We start from the raw sequence: 17,577 nt of genomic DNA on the forward strand, positions 1-17,577 counted from the left end.
GACGTCCTATACTGGTCAACTCGAGTCAACCCAAAACTCAAAATAATAGCATAAAGAATACACAATGTAAACACATGTTTTGGTTTTACAACTTGAATTTAAATGTAGAGATCTCAGTTTAAGTTTCCAAGTTTGAAGAATGAATGGGGAAACACTCATATTGTTTTGGATAAATAAAAGTTTTCCTTATTAGAATTAAAAATCCATTTTCCAATTTATAATATTTGTTTGATACATCCCCCACCAAACTATAAATTCCTTATTTAATAATTTAAAACAATTAAATTATTAAATAGTTGAAAGTTATTAAAGAGTCACTTTTATGAAAATGAATCTTCAATATAAATAATTGATCAAGTAATAATAACTTAAATTTATAAATAACTTATTTACATATTACATACATACATACATACATACATACATATATACATACATACATACATACATATATATACACATATGTAAATATATTAATACATTTTCATAAAATCGATTTAACAATTTCGATTGACACCATATTATATAGCAATGTGAATTGATTGTTTATAAACTTTTTAACATAACATTTTTTTTTGCATAAAATTAACATCAATTAAACCCCCCCAAAACTCTTGTTGTGGTACGTAGTAGCTGCGGTCACAGGCACTACGCCGACAGTGAGTATGTAGTACCCCTGTCACCGCAGACCTGCGACGGTAGGTCTCTGCCTTCTGCAGGCGCGGGGTACAAATCGTGCCCACGGAATTATAATATACACTTGTTTCATGCGATATGAATCGTGATGTGATTTATTAAATTTCCCACTGCGATTTATCAATCGCTCAATTCGGTGCATTATATATAAATATACATAGGTATATATATATATATATGTATGTATGTATGTATATATAATCAAATTTTATAATAGATCCATAATAAATATATACATATGCATATATATAAATATACATATATATATATTTATATGTATGCAGATCTGAATATATAATCATGTATGTTTTTTTTTTTTCCACAAAGATTATATCTAAAATTATGAATGCATATAAAATTCTCCAATAAAATTAATCTACCCATATTAAGAATGCATATAAATATGAAACTTCTCAGAAGACATATGGAAGACACGAAGAAGACAGGGAATGTGTGATGCAAAAATAGCATAAGTAAAATCACAAGAATCTACCCAAATTCTGATGCTAAATCGCTCTTCCTCAAAAAATCCGCAGAGCAAGCTCCTCCCTTCTTCAGAATTCTCGAGTCCTCCAATGCTCCAATTGCTCTCTCAACGCTGTGTCTAAGCTTCTATGAATGCCTGAATATAAAGAGCTTTCTGAAAACATCTAGAATGCTTCTAGAAACAACTGGAAGGTGTCACCAAGTAAGCATGGGTCTTTTCCAACCTTCAAGATGAGCCATAGGGTTGTAGACACCATGTGCTTAATTGATGCACTAACCCTCGTGTTGTTGACACATGAGAAATAGAGAAGTGCATTAATTCCCATGCAAGCTTATTATTTATTTGTTACTTTATTATTATTTTTAATTTTAATTTCTAATTTTCTTTTAATTCTTTTCCCTCAATTAATTCTCATTCAATTAATTATAATCAAAATATCAAATAACATGATATTTTATATTAATTTCCTCAAATCATTAATTTATTAATTAAATCTATTTATTAAGACTTAAATAATAGATAATTCACCATAGACCTCCAAGATAGAATATGAAAACTCATCATAGAGAAAATCACTTAAAATCAGTCTAAAGGGTTAAAAATCACAAATTATGTGATCCGACACAATCGGTGGGTAAAATATCCAGATACTTGTCCTACCTCACTAGGACAATTGGTTTAAGGATTTGGGATTTGGACTTGAGAATTTATCTCCATTCTCTTATCATTGAGATAGTATAATAGGGTACGCTCATCTTGGCAATTCAGGGAAGTTGATACTCGGTACTTGCAACCTGCAGAAAAACCATGCATGTACATACAATATTTATAATGCTAAGCTAAACAGACAATGGCAGGAAGTGGTGCATCGTGTAGATCCTGACTAAGCAGGTGACTACAGCTCCCTTCCTTAACTACATCAGAAACGCCATACAATAAGAAAACACTCACACCATACACATGCATGTATGGGGAAAGTATCCATAATAAAACACATATGGTAATAAACCATCCATCTAATCATCAATAATAACTGAAAACAATATAATGATCATCATGTATGCATGAAATGTAAAGTCTAAATGATCTCATCTTATAACCACTGAATCCATAACATAATGTTTGATAATGTCAAAATAATACCACTACTCTATCAACATAAAACTAGTCTATCATAGTCTAATAATATTAACAATGTCCAGAAAAGATGTGAACGAGGGTAGGCACTATATCCACCCACCTTTGGGTTAGGCTTACTCCTGGAAGCCTACAAACAAGTAGGGATATAACTCCCTCAATCTAGTTGCATCCTCCCAAGTAGCTGAAGAATCATCAATAGGGTCTCATTGGACCCTTACCTGCTCGATGGTTTGACCCCTGAGGGTCAGCCTCCACTGCTCCAAAATAAGAATCGGCTCCAAAACCAACTACCTGTCCTCTACCTGCAATGCATTCCTATCAAGAACATGTACAATATCAGGAATATATTGTCGAAGCACTGAAACATGAAAAACATCATGAATGCGTGTTAGGCTGGGCAGTAGAGCAAGGCGGTAAGCAACCAGGCCAATCCTCTCCAAAATCTCGAACAGTCCCACAAAGCGAGGTGCTAGCTTAGAACCATTTCCATATTGGATCAAACTCTTTCGCTGTCACACTCTCAAGAAAACCTTATCACCCACAGCAAACTGCTTATCAATCCTATGAGCATCGGCATACTTCTTCTGCCTATCCTGTGCCGTAGTCCAATGCTCATGGATACACACTACCTATTGCTCCATATCATGAAGCATCTCAGGTCCCAACAGGATGCTATCCTCAAGACTGTCCCAACTCAATGGTGTATGACAAGGACACCCATATAATGCCTGAAATGGTGCCATACCAATAGAACTATGATATCCATTGTTGTAAGAAAAATCCACTAAGTACAGGTAATCCTCCCAATGTGTCTGCATATCCATCACATACATCCGTAACATATCTTCCAAAACTTGATTCACCCTCTCTGTCTAACCATCAGTCTCTGGATGATATGTCGAACTGAAGTTTAACTGCTCTCCAAGCTCATACTGCAGCAATGTCCAGAATGCAGATGTGAATATAAGATCCCTATCAGAAATGATCTTTCTAGGAATACCATGTAATCTAAAAATATCATGCATAAATACATTAGCTATAGAAGTTGCTGTGTAGGAAGACCTAATCGGTGAAAAATGCACCACCTTAGTCAACCAATCAACGGTGACCATGATAGCATCATGACGTCGAACTGTCATAGGTAATCCTACTATGAAATCCATGGAAATGATATCCCACTTCCAAGAAGGAATAAGATTAGGCTGCAAAAGTCCAGCCAGGTGCTGATGTTCTGCCTTAACTCTCTGACACTCAAGGCACCTAGCCACAAAATCAGCAAGATCTCACTTCATCCCAGACCAAAAGAATAAATGTCTCAAATCAGCATGCATCTTCTTGACACTTGGATGTGCTAAGTAAGGTGTATGATGGGCTTTTGCTAGAATCAAGGTGCAAAGCTCATCCAAAAATGGAACATAAATCCTCCCCAAATGTCTTAAAAGACCATCTAATTCTCGAACATAACCTGCAAATTTACGTTCCAAAGATCTTCCTAAATCAATCTCTCTACACACTTCCTGATACCATGAATCCGTAGGAAGTACCTGAACAATCCTATTCCTCAAATCCACACTAAGAGTCATCGATGAGGCCACATGTCTCCTACGACTCAAAGCATCCGCCATCAGATTCTCCTTACCCTAAATGTACTTAACCTCAAAATCATATTCGCATAGAAACTCCATCCATCGCCTCTGGCGAGCATTCAAATTAGGCTAAGTAAAAATGTACTGAAGACTATGATGATCGCTATGTAGCTCAAATTAGTTCCTTAACAAGAAATGTCTCCACCTTGTCAAAGCATGAACTACTACCGCTAACTCAAGATCCTTCAGCTTGCGTGATTCATATGCAATCACCCATCCATTCGGCATCAACATTGCCCCAATCCCTTCAAGAGAAGCATCTATACATACCATGAAATTACCTTCTGGATCAGGTACAGCTAGAATCGGTGCACTAGTCAAAAGCTCCTTGAGCTTCTAGAAAGCTTCCTCACATTTTTCTGTCCATACAAACTTCTTTCCTTTCCTTTGAAGAGAAGTGATAGGATGTGTTATCCAAGAGAAGTTCTGGACAAATCTACGATAATAACCAGCTAAACCCATAAAACTACAAATCTCTGACACATTAGTCGGTGTTGGCCAATCTATTATCGCTTGAATCTTTGCAAGATCCACTAAAATACCATCACCTAAAATAACATGCCCTAAATACTAAATCTCTGTTTTGAAGAATTCACACTTAGCTGCATTGGCATAAAGCTGATTGTCCCTCAAACACTGTAAAACCAACTGCAGGTGTTCCTTATGCTCCTTCTGAGTCTTAGAATATATCAATATGTCATCAAGAAACACGAGTACAAACCTGTCCAGATAAGATCGAAACACACCATTCATCAAACTCATAAAAACTAATGGAGCATTAGTCAATCCAAAAGGGTACCACTGTGAACTCATATTTGATCAATAGTGAACTGGAAATTTCCCTTTTTGAACTGAAGAGAAATTTTTTTGAGATATTTAATTTAATAAAATGGTATATGCTCTCATCATTACTTTTTCTATTTAATTAAATAATCTTTAATTAATTAGACACACTTTTCTTATTTAATTAAATAACTTCATTTAATTAATTAGGAATGGCTTCTCATTTAGTTAAATAACTTTGTTAAATTAATTAGAAGTAAGTACTCCATTTAATTAAATAATTTCATTTAATTATTTCAAAATTCTTTTTGAAACTAGTCAACTCAAGTCAACCATGGTTAAATCTGATCAACTTTTGGTCAAACTTGATCTTTGCATATGTGAATATGAGCAAATGTGAGTATGAATTCCAGCGACAATTCGATGCAAATTCTAATTCAACCTTTCAAAATGAAGAGATCAGGGTCTCTTAAATAGACTTTCCTGAAATTCATGAATGGTTGACATCTATTTCAACCAACGGTCAGGATTAAATGTGAAGTTTAGTCATAAAGGGAGATTTCCAAATTAAAGGGAGTTAACAAATTTAATTTCAGTAAAATAAGGAGATAACTGATTCAATTTGAGTAGAGAAAGGAGTCAACTGATTTAACGCATTTTTTATCAATAGTGAACTAAAAATTTTCCTTTTTGAATTGAAGAGAGATTTTGTTGAGATATTTAATTTAATAAAATGAGATATGCTCTCATAATTACTTTTTCTATTTAATTAAATAATCTTAAATTAATTAGAGACACTTTTCTTATTTAATTAAATAACTTCATTTAATTAATTAGGAATGACTTCTCATTTAATTAAATAACTTTGTTTAATTAATTAGAAGTAAGTACTACATTTAATTAAATAATTTCGTTTAATTATTTCAAAATTCTTTTCGAAACTAGTCAACTCAAGTCAACCGTGGTTAAATCTGGTCAACTTTTGGTCAAACTTGATCTTTCTGAATGTGAATATGAGCAAATGTGAGTATGAATTATAGCAACAATTTGATGCAAATTCTCATGCAACTTTTCAAAATGAAGAGATGAGGGTCTCTTAAATAGACTTTCCTTGAATCCATCAACGATTGAGATCGATTTCAATCAACGGTTAGGATTAAAGGTGAAGTTTACTCATAAAGCGAGATTTCCAAATTAAAGGGAGTTAACAAATTTAATTTGAGTAAAATAAGGAGTTAACTGATTCAATTTGAGTAGAGAAAGGAGTCAACTAATTTAACTCATTTTTGATCAATAGTGAACTGGAAATTTCCTTTTTTGAACTGAAGAGAGATTTTTTTGAGATATTTAATTTAATAAAATGAGATATGCTCTCATAATTACTTTTTCTATTTAATTAAATAATCTTTAATTAATTAGAGACACTTTTCTTATTTAATTAAATAACTTCATTTAATTAATTAGGAATGACTTCTCATTTAATTAAATAATTTTGTTTAATTAATTAGAAGTGAGTACTCCATTTAATTAAATAATTTCATTTAATTATTTCAAAATTCTTTGCGAAACTAGTCAACTCAAGTCAACCGTGGTTAAATTTGGTCAACTTTTGGTCAAACTTGATTTTTGCGTATGTGAATATGAGAAAATGTGAGTATGAATTACAACAACAATTCGATGCAAATTCTCGTTCAACCTTTCAAAATGAAGAGATGAGGGTCTCTTAAATAGACTTTCCTAGAATTCATCAACAGTTGAGATCGATTTCAATCAAAGGTCAGGATTAAAGGTGAAGTTCAGTCATAAAGGGAGATTTCCAAATTAAAGGGAGTTAACAGAATTAATTTGAGTAAAATAAGGAGTTAACTGATTCAATTTGAGTAGAAAAAGGAGTCAACTAATTTAACTCATTTTTCATCAATAGTGAACTAGAGATTTCCCTTTTTGAACTGAAGAGAGATTTTGTTGAGATATTTAATTCAATAAAATGAGATATGCTCTCATAAATACTTTTTCTATTTAATTAAATAATCTTTAATTAATTAGAGACAATTTTCTTATTTAATTAAATAAATTCATTTAATTAATTAGGAATGGCTTCTCATTTAATTAAATAACTTTGTTTAATTAATTAGAACTAAGTACTCCATTTAATTAAATAATTTTGTTTAACTATTTCAAAATTCATTTTGAAACTAGTCAACTCAAGTCAACTGTGGTTAAATCGTATCATGTTTTGGTCAAACTTGATCGTTGCGTATGTGAATATGAGCAAATGTGAGTATGAATTCCAACAATAATTCGATGCAAATTCTCATTCAACCTTTCAAGATGAAGAGATGAGGGTCTCTTAAATACAGTTTTTTGGAATTCATCAATGGTTGAGATCGATTTCAATCAGCGGTCAGGATTAAAGGTGAAGTTCAGTCATAAAGGGAGATTTCCAAATTAAAGGGAGTTAACAGATTTAATTTGAGTAAAATGAGGAGTTAACTGATTCAATTTGAGTAGAAAAAAGAGTTAACTCATTTAACTCATTTTTTATCAATAGTGAACTGAAAATTTCCCTTTTTGAACTAAAGAGAGATTTTGTTGAGATATTTAATTTAATAAAATGAGATATGCTCTCATAAGTACTTTTTCTATTTAATTAAATAATCTTTAATTAATTAGAGACACTTTTCTTATTTAATTAAATAACTTTATTTAATTAATTAGGAATAAATTTTCATTTAATTAAATAAATTTGTTTAATTAATTAGAAGTAAGTACTCCATTTAATTAAATAATTTCGTTTAGTTATTTCAAAATTCTTTTCAAAACTAGTCAACACAAGCCAACCGTGGTTAAATCTGGTCAACTTTTGGTCAAACTTCATCTTTGCGTATGTGAATATGAGTAAATGTGAGTATGAATTCCAGCAACAATTCGATGTAAATTCTAATTCAACCTTTCAAAATGAATAGATGAGGGTCTCTTAAATAGTCTTTCCTGGAATTCAACAACGGTTGAGATCAATTTCAATCAATGGTCTGGATTAAAGGTGAAGTTCAATCATAAAGGAAGATTTCCAAATTAAAAAGAGTTAACAGATTTAATTTCAGTTAACTCCCTTTAGTTTTGAAATCTCCCTTTATGATTGAACTTCACCTTTAATCCTGACTGTTGATTGAAATCGATCTCAACCGTTGATGAATTCAAGGAAGGTCTATTTAAGAGACCCTCATCTCTTCATTTTGAAAGGTTGAATGAGAATTTGCATCGAATTGTTGCTGGAATTCATACTCACATTTGCTCATATTCACATACGCAAAGATCAAGTTTGATCGAAAGTTGACCAGATTTAACCACAGTTGACTTGAGTTGACTAGTTTCAAATTTTTTTTTGAAATAATTAAACAAAATTATTTAATTAAATGGAGTATCTACTTCTAATGAATTAAGCAAAGTTATTTAATTAAATGAGAAGCCATTTTATTAAATTAAATATCTCAACAAAATCTCTCTTCAGTTGAAAAAAGGAAATTTTTAGTTCACTATTGATAAAAAATGAGTTAAATCAGTTAACTCTTTTTTCTACTCAAATTGAATCAGTTAACTCCTCATTTTACTCAAATTAAATCTGTTAACTCCCTTTAATTTGGAAATCTCCCTTTATGACTGAACTTCACCTTTAATCGTGATTGCTGATTGAAATTGATCTTAATCGTTGATAAATTCCTAGAAAGTCTATTTAAGAGACTCTCATCTCTTCATTTTGAAAGGTTGAATGAGAGTTTGCATCGAATTGTTGTTCGAATTCATACTCACATTTGCTCATATTCACATACGCAAAGATCAAGTTTGACAAAAAGTTGACCAGATTTAACCATGGTTGACTTGAGTTGACTAGTTTTGAAAAGAATTTTGAAATAATTAAAAGAAATTATTTAATTAAATGGAGTACTTACTTCTAATTAATTAAACAAAGTTATTCAATTAAATGAGAATCCATTCCTAATTAATTAAATGAAGTTATTTAATTAAACAAGAAAAGTGTCTCTAATTAATTAAAGATTATTTAATTAAATAGAAAAAGTAATTATGAGAGTATATCTCATTTTATTAAATTAAATATCACAACAAAATCTCTCTTCAGTTCAAAAAGGGAAATTTCCAGTTCACTATTTATCAAAAATGAGTTAAGTCAATTAACTCCTTTTTCTACTCAAATTGAATCAGTTAACTCCTTATTTTACTCAAATTAAATCTGTTAACTCCTTTTAATTTTTAAATCTCCCTTTATAACTGAACTTTACCTTTAATCCCGACCGTTGATTGAAATCGATCTCAACCGTTGATGAATTCTAGGAAAGGCTATTTAAGAGACCCTCATCTCTTCATTTTGAAAAGTTAATGAGAATTTGCGCCGAATTGTTACTGGAATTCATACTCACATTTGCTCATATTCGCATACGTAAAGATCAAGTTTGACCAAAAGTTGACCAAATTTAACCACGGTAGACTTGAGTTGACTAGTTTCGAGAAGAATTTTGAAATTATTAAACGAAATTATTTAATTAAATGGAGTACTTAATTCTAATTAGTTAAAAAAAGTTATTTAATTAAATGAGAAGCCATTCCTAATTAATTAAATGAAGTTATTTAATTAAATAAGAAAAGTGTCTCTAATTAATTAAAGATTGTTTAATTAAATACAAAAAGTAATTATAAGAGCATATCTCATTTTATTAAATTAAATATCTCAACAAAATCTCTCTTCAGTTCAAAAAGGGGAATTTCAAGTTCACTATTGATAAAAAATGAGTTAAATTAGTTGACTCCTTTCTCTACTCAAATTGAATCAGTTAACTCCTTATTTTACTCAAATTAAATCTGTTAAGTCCCTTTAATTTAGAAATCTCCCTTTATGACTGAACTTCACTTTTAATCCTATCCGTTGATTGAAATAGATCTCAACCATTGATGAACTCCAGGAAAGTCTATTTAAGAGACCCTCATCTCCTCATTTTGAAAGGTTGAATGAGAATTTGCATCGAATTGTTACTGGAATTCATACTCACATTTGACCATATTCACATACGCAAAGATCAAGTTTGACCAAAAGTTGACCAGATTTAACCACGGTTGACTTGAGTTAACTAGTTTGGACAAGAATTTTGAAATAATTAAACAAAATTATTTAATTAAATGGAGTACTTACTTCTAATTAATTAAACAAAGTTGCTTAATTAAATGAGAAGCCATTCCTAATTAATTAAATGATGTTATTTAATTAAATAAAAAAAGTGTCTCTAATTAATTAGAGATTATTTGATTAAATAGAAAAAGTAATAATGAGAGCATATCTCATTTTATTAAATTAAATATCTCAAGAAAATCTCTCTTTAGTTCAAAAAGGGAAATTTTGAGTTCACTATTGATCAAAAATGAGTTAAATAAGCTAACTCCTGTTTCTACTCAAATTGAATCAGTTAACTCCTTATTTTACTCAAATTAGAACTGTTAACTCTCTTTAATTTGAAAATCTCCCTTTATGACTGAACTTCAACTTTAATCCTGACCGTTGATTGAAATCGATCTCAACCGTTAATGAATTCCAAGAAAGTCTATTTAAGAGACCCTCATCTCTTCATTTTGAAAGGTTGAATGAGAATTTGCATCGAATTGTTGCTAGAATTCATACTCACATTTGCTCATATTCACATACACAAAGATCAAGTTTGACCAAAAGTTGACCAGATTTAACTACGGTTGACTTGAGTTGACTAGTTTCAAAAAGAATTTTAGAATAATTATATGAAATTATTTTATTAAATAGAGTAATTCTAATTAATTAAACAAAGTTATTTAATTAAATGAAAAGCCATTCATAATTAATTAAATGAAGTTATTTAATTTAATAAGAAAAGTGTCTCTAATTAATTAAAAATTATTTAATGAAATAGAAAAAGTAATTATGAGAACATATCTCATTTTATTAAATTAAATATCTCAAAAAAATCTCTCTTTAGTTCAAAAAGGGAAATTTCTAGTTCACTATTGATCAAATATGAGTTAAATCAGTTAACTCTTTTTTCTACTCAAATTGAATCAGTTAAGTCCTCATTTTACTCAAATTAAATATGTTAACTCTCTTTAATTTCGAAATCTTCCTTTATGACTGAACTTCACCTTTAATCCTGATTGCTGATTGAAATCAATCTCAACCGTTGACGAGTTCCAAGAAAGTCTATTTAAGAGACCCTCATCTCTTCATTTTGAAAGGTTGAATGAGAATTTGCATCGAATTGTTGCTAGAATTCATACTCACATTTGCTCATATTCACATACGAAAAGAACAAGTTTCAGCACAAGTTGACCAGATTTAACCACGGTTGACTTGAGTTGACTAGTTTTGAAATGAATTTTGAAATAATTAAACAAAATTATTTAATTAAATGGAGTACTTAATTCTAATTAATTAAACAAAGTTACTTAATTAAATGAGAAGCCATTCATAATTAATTAAATGAAGTTATTTAATTAAATAAGAAAAGTGTCTCTAATCAATTAATGATTATTTAATTAAATAGAAAAAGTAATTATGGGAAAATATCTCATTTTATTAAATTAAATATCTCAACAAAATCTCTCTTCAGTTTAAAAAGCGAAATTTTGAGTTCACTATTGATAAAAAATGAGTTAAATCAGTTAACTCCTTTTTCTACTCAAATTGAATCAGTTAACTCCTTATTTTACTCAAATTAAATCTGTTAACTCCCTTTAATTTGAAAATCTCCCTTTATGAAAAAACTTCAGGATTAATCCTGACCGTTGATTGAAATCGATCTCAACCGTTGATGAATTTTAGGAAAGTCTATTTTAGAGACCCTCATCTCTTCATTTTGAAATGTTGAATGAGAATTTGCATCCAATTGTTGCTGAAATTCATACTCACATTTGCTCATATCCACATACGCAGAGATCAAGTTTGACCAAAAGTTGACTAGATTTAACCACAGTTGACTTGAGCTGACTAGTTTCAAAAAAAAAAATTAAATAATTAAAAAAAATTATTTAATTAAATGGACTACTTACTCTAATTAATTAAACAAAGTTATTTAATTAAATGAGAAGCCATTCCTAATTAGTTAAATTAAGTTATTTAATTAAATAAGAAAAGTGTCTCTAATTAATTAAAGATTACTTAATTAAATGGAAAAAGTAATTATGAGAGCATATCTCATTATATTAAATTAAATATCTCAACAAAATCTCTCTTCAATTCAAAAAGGAAAATTTCTATTCACTATTGATCAAAAATGAGTTAAATCAGTTAACTCCTTTTTATACTCAAATTGACTCAGTTAACTTCTTATTTTACTCAAATTAAATCTGTTAACTTCTTTTAATTTGGAAATCTCCCTTTATGACTGAACTTCACCTTTAATCCTTAACGCTGATTGAAATCGATCTCGACCGTTGATGAATTCTAAGAAAGTCTATTTAAGAGACCCTCATCTCTTCATTTTGAAAGGCTGAATGAGAATTTGCATCAAATTGTTACTGGAATTCATACTCACATTTGCTCATATTCACATATGCAAAGATCAAGTTTGAACAAAAGTTGACCAGATTTAACCACCATTTACTTGAGTTGACTAGTTTCGAAAAGAATTTTGAAATAATTAAATGAAATTATTTAATTAAATTGAGTACTTACTTCTAATTAATTGAACAAAGTTATTTAATTAAATAAAAAGCTATTCCTAATTAATTAAATAAGAAAAGTGTCTCTAATTAATTAAAGATTATTTAATTAAATAAAAAATGTAATTATGAGAGCATATCTCATTTTATTAAATTAAATTTCTCAACAAAATCTCTCTTCAGTTCAAAAAGGGAAATTTCCAGTTCACTATTGATAAAAAATGAGTTAAATCAATTAACTCCTTTTTCTACTCAAATTGAATCAGTTAACTCCTTATTTTAGTCAAATTAAATCTGTTAACTCCCTTTAATTTGGAAACCTCCCTTTATGAATGAACTTCACCTTTAATCCTGACCGCTGATTGAAATCGATCTCAACCGTTGATGAATTCTAGGAAAGTCTATTTAAGAGATCATCATCTCTTCATTTTGAAAGGTTGAGTGAGAATTTGCATCGAATTGTTGCTAGAATTCATACTCACATTTGCTCATATTCACATATGCAAAGATCAAGTTTGACCAAAAGTTGACTAGATTTAACCACCATTGACTTGAGTTGATTAGTTTCGAAAAGAATTTTGAAATAATTAAATGAAATTATTTAATTAAATGGTTTACTTACTTCTAATTAATTAAACTAAGTTATTTAATTAAATGAGAAGCCATTCCTAATTAATTAAATGAAGTTATTTAATTAAATAAGAAAATTGTCTCTAATTAATTAAAGATTACTTAATTAAATAGAAAAAGTAATTATGTGAGCATGTCTCATTTTATTACATTAAATATCTCAACAAAATCTATCTTTAGTTCAAAAAGGGAAATTTCAAGTTCACTATTGATCAAAAATGAGTTAAATCAGTTAACTCCTTTTTCTACTCAAATTGAATCAGTTAACTTCTTATTTTACTCAAATTAAATCTGTTAACTCCCTTTAATTTTGAAATCTCCCTTTATGACTAAACTTCACATTTTATCCGGACCGCTAATTGAAATCCATCTCAACCGTTGATGAACTCCAGGAAAGTCTAATTAAGAGACCCCTCATCTCTTTTTTTTGAAATGCTGAATGAGAATTTGCATCGAATTATTGCTAGAATTCATAGTCGCATTTTCTCATATTCACATACTCAAAGATCAAGTTTGACCAAAAGTTGACCAGATTTAACCAAGGTTGACTTGAGTTGACTAGTTTCGAAAAGAATTTTAAAATAATTAAATAATTTTTTTTAATTAAATGGAGTACTTGCTTCTAATTAATTAAACAAAGTTATTTAATTAAAGGAGAAGCCATTCCTAATTAATTAAAGAAAGTTATTTAATTAAATAAGAAAATTGTCTCGAATTAATTAAACATTACTTAATTAAATAGAAAAAGTAATTATGAGAGCATATCTCATTTTATTAAATTAAATATCTCAACGAAATCTCTCTTCAATTCAAAAAGGTAAATTTTCAGTTCACTATTGATCAAAAATGAGTTAAATCAGTTAACTCCTTTTTCTACTCAAATTGAATCAGTTAACTCCTTATTTTACTCAAATTAAATCTCTTAACTCCCTTTAATTTGGAAATCTCCCTTTATGACTGAACTTCACCTTTAATCTTGACCGTTGATTGAAATCGATCTCAACCCTTGATGAATTCCAAGAAAGTCTATTTAAGAGACCCTCGTGTCTCCATTTTGAAAGGTTGAATGAGAATTTGCATCGAATTGTTGCTGAAATTCATAGTCACATTTGCTCATATTCACATACGCAGAGATCAAGTTTGACCAGAAGTTTACTAGAGTTAACCACGGTTGACTTGACTTGACTAGTTTCGAAAAGAATTTTGAAATAATTAAACGAAATTATTTAATTAAATAGAGTACTTAGTTCTAATTAATTAGACAAAGTTATTTAATTAAATGAGAAGCCATTCCTAATTAATTAAATGAAGTTATTTAATTAAATAAGAAACGTGTCTCTAATTAATTAAAGATTATTTAATTAAATAGAAAAAGTAACTATGAGAGCATATCTCATTTTATTAAATTAAATATCTCAACAAAATTTCTCTTCAGTTCAAAAAAAGAAATTTTCAGTTCACTAGTGATAAAAAATGAGTTAAATCAGTTAACTCCTTTTTCTACTCAAATTGAATTAGTTAACTCCTTATTTTATTCAAATTAAATCTGTTCACTCCTTTTAATTTGGAAATCTCCCTTTATGACTGAGCTTCACCTTTAATCCTGACTGTTGATTGAAATCGATCTCAACTGTTGATGAATTCCAGGAAAGTCTATTTAAGAGACCCTCATCTCTTCATTTTGAAAGGTTGAACGAGAATTTGCATCGAATTGTTGCTGGAATTCATACTCACATTTGCTCGTATTCACATACGCAAAGATCAAGTTTGACTAAAAGTTGACCAGATTTAACCATGGTTGACTTGAGTTGAATAGTTTTGAAAAGAATTTTGAAATAATTAAATGAAATTATTTCATTAAATGGAGTACTTACTTCTAATTAAATAAATAAAGTTATTTAATTAAATGAGAAGCCATTCTTAATTAATTAAATAAAGTTATTTAATTAAATAAGAAAAGTGTCTCTAATTAATTAAAGATTATTTAATTATATAGAAAATGTAATTATGGGAGCATATCTCATTTTATTAAATAAAATATCTGAACAAAATCTCTCTTCAGTTCAAAAAGCGAAATTTTTAGTTCACTATTGATAAAAAATGAGTTAAATCAGTTGACTCCTTTCTCTACTCAAATTGAATCAGTTAACTCCTTATTTTACTCAAATTAAATCTGTTAACTCCCTTTAATTTGGAAATCTCCCTTTATGACTAAACTTCACCTTTTATCCTGACCATCAATTGAAATCGATCTCAACCGTTGATGAATTCCAGGAAAGTCTATTTAAGAGACCCTCATCTCTTCATTTTGAAAGGTTGAATGAGAATTTGCATCGAATTTTTGCTAGAATTCATACTCACATTTGCTCATATTCACATACGCAAAGATCAAGTTTGACCAAAAGTTGACCATATTTATCCACACTTTACTTGAGTTGACTAGTTTCAAAAAAAATTAAATAAATGAAGTTATTTAATTAAATATGAAAAGTGTCTCTAATTAATTAAAAATTATTTAATTAAATAGAAAAAGTAATTATGAGAGCATATCTCATTTTATTAAATTAAATATCTCAACAAAATCTCTCTTCAGTTCAAAAAGGGAAATTTCCAGTTCACTATGGATCAAAAATGAGTTAAATCAGTTAACTACTTTTTCTACTCAAATTGAATCAGTTAAATCCTTTTTCTACTCAAATTGAATCAGTTAACTCCTTATTTTACTCAAATTAAATCTCTTAACTCCCTTTAATTTGGAAATCTCCCTTCATGACTGAACTTCACCTTTAATCCTGACTGTTAATTGAAATCGATCTCAACCGTTGATGAATTCCAAGAAAGTTTATTTAAGAGACCCTCGTGTCTTGATTTTGAAAGGTTGAATGAGAATTTGCATCGAATTGTTGCTAGAATTCATACTCACATTTGCTCATATTCACATATGCAAAGATCAAGTTTGACCAAAAGTTGACCAGATTTAACCGCAGTTGACTTGAGTTGACTAGTTTTGAATTTTTTTTTGAAATAATTAAATTAAACTATTTAGTTAAATGGAGTACTTACTTCTAATTAATTAAACAAAGCTATTTAATTAAATGAGAAGTCATTCCTAATTAATTCATTGAAGTTATTTAATTAAATAAGAAAAGTGTGTCTAATTAATTAAAGTTTATTTAATTAAACAGAAAAAGTAATTATGAGAGCATATCTCATTTTATTAAATTAAATATCTCAACAAAATCTCTCTTCAGTTCAAAAAGGGAAATTTCCAGTTCAGTATTCATCAAAAATGAGTTAAATGAGTTAACTCCTTTTTCTACTCAAATTGAATCAATTAACACCTTATTTTACTTAAATTAAATCTATTAACTCCCTTTAATTTAGATATCTCCCTTTATGACTGAACTTCACCTTTAATCCTGACCGTTGATTGAAATCGATCTCAACCATTCATAAATTCCAGGAAATTCTATTTAACAGACCGTCGTCTCTTCATTTCGAAAGGTTCAATGAGAATTTTTATCAAATTATTGTTGGAATTCATACTCACATTTGCTCATATTCACATACATAGAGATCAAGTTTGACCAAAAGTTGACCAGAGTTAACCACGATTGACTTGAGTTGACTAGTTTCGAAAAGAATTTTAAAATAATTAAATGAAATTATTTAATTAAATGGAGTACTTGGTTCTAATTAATTAAACAATGTTATTTAATTAAATGAGAAGCCATTCCTAATTAATTAAAGATTATTTAATTAAATAGAAAAAGTAATTATGAGAGCATATCCCATTTTATTAAATTAAATATCTCAACTAAATCTCTCTTCAGTTCAAAAAAAGAAATTTCCAGTTCACTATTGATAAAAAATGAGTTAAATCAGTTAACTCCTTTTTCTACTCAAATTGAATCATTTAACTCCTTATTTTACTCAAATTAAATCTGTTAACTCGCTTTAATTTGGAAATCTCCCTTTATGACTGAACTTCACCTTTAATCCTGACCGTTGATTGAAATCGATCTCAACCGTTGATGAATTCTAAGAAAGTCTATTAAAGAGACCCTCATCTCTTCATTTTGGAAGGTTGAATGAGAATTTGCATCGAATTTTTGCTAGAATTCATACTCACATTTGCTCATATTCACATACGCAAAGATCAGGTTTGACCAAAATTTGACCTGTGAAGCCTCACCCCAACCCTCCGTAGCCCTAGATGTTATTTTATCATTTTGTTACTCATGACTCGAGATGGTCGAGACACTATCAGATACTTGAACATATCATATTATGTCATGATGTGTGATGTTGTTTTCAGATACTGATGTCCGTCATTTAATGCTTTATGTATATGTATATGATGAATTAAGTAAAATGTAGGATTAACACATTGATTTTGGAATCTTTATGATTAAGGATAGAAGTAGGATGCAAGAAACCCTGATTTATGTATGTTTTAATTTATGTAAATTTTTGATACGTATGTATGTACATGTGATTTTT

The sequence above is a fragment of the Cupressus sempervirens genome, chromosome 5, assembly GCF_028749045.1.
Source record: "Cupressus sempervirens isolate cs-2001-9-10 chromosome 5, ASM2874904v1, whole genome shotgun sequence".
Classification (NCBI taxonomy): Eukaryota; Viridiplantae; Streptophyta; class Pinopsida; order Cupressales; family Cupressaceae; genus Cupressus; species Cupressus sempervirens.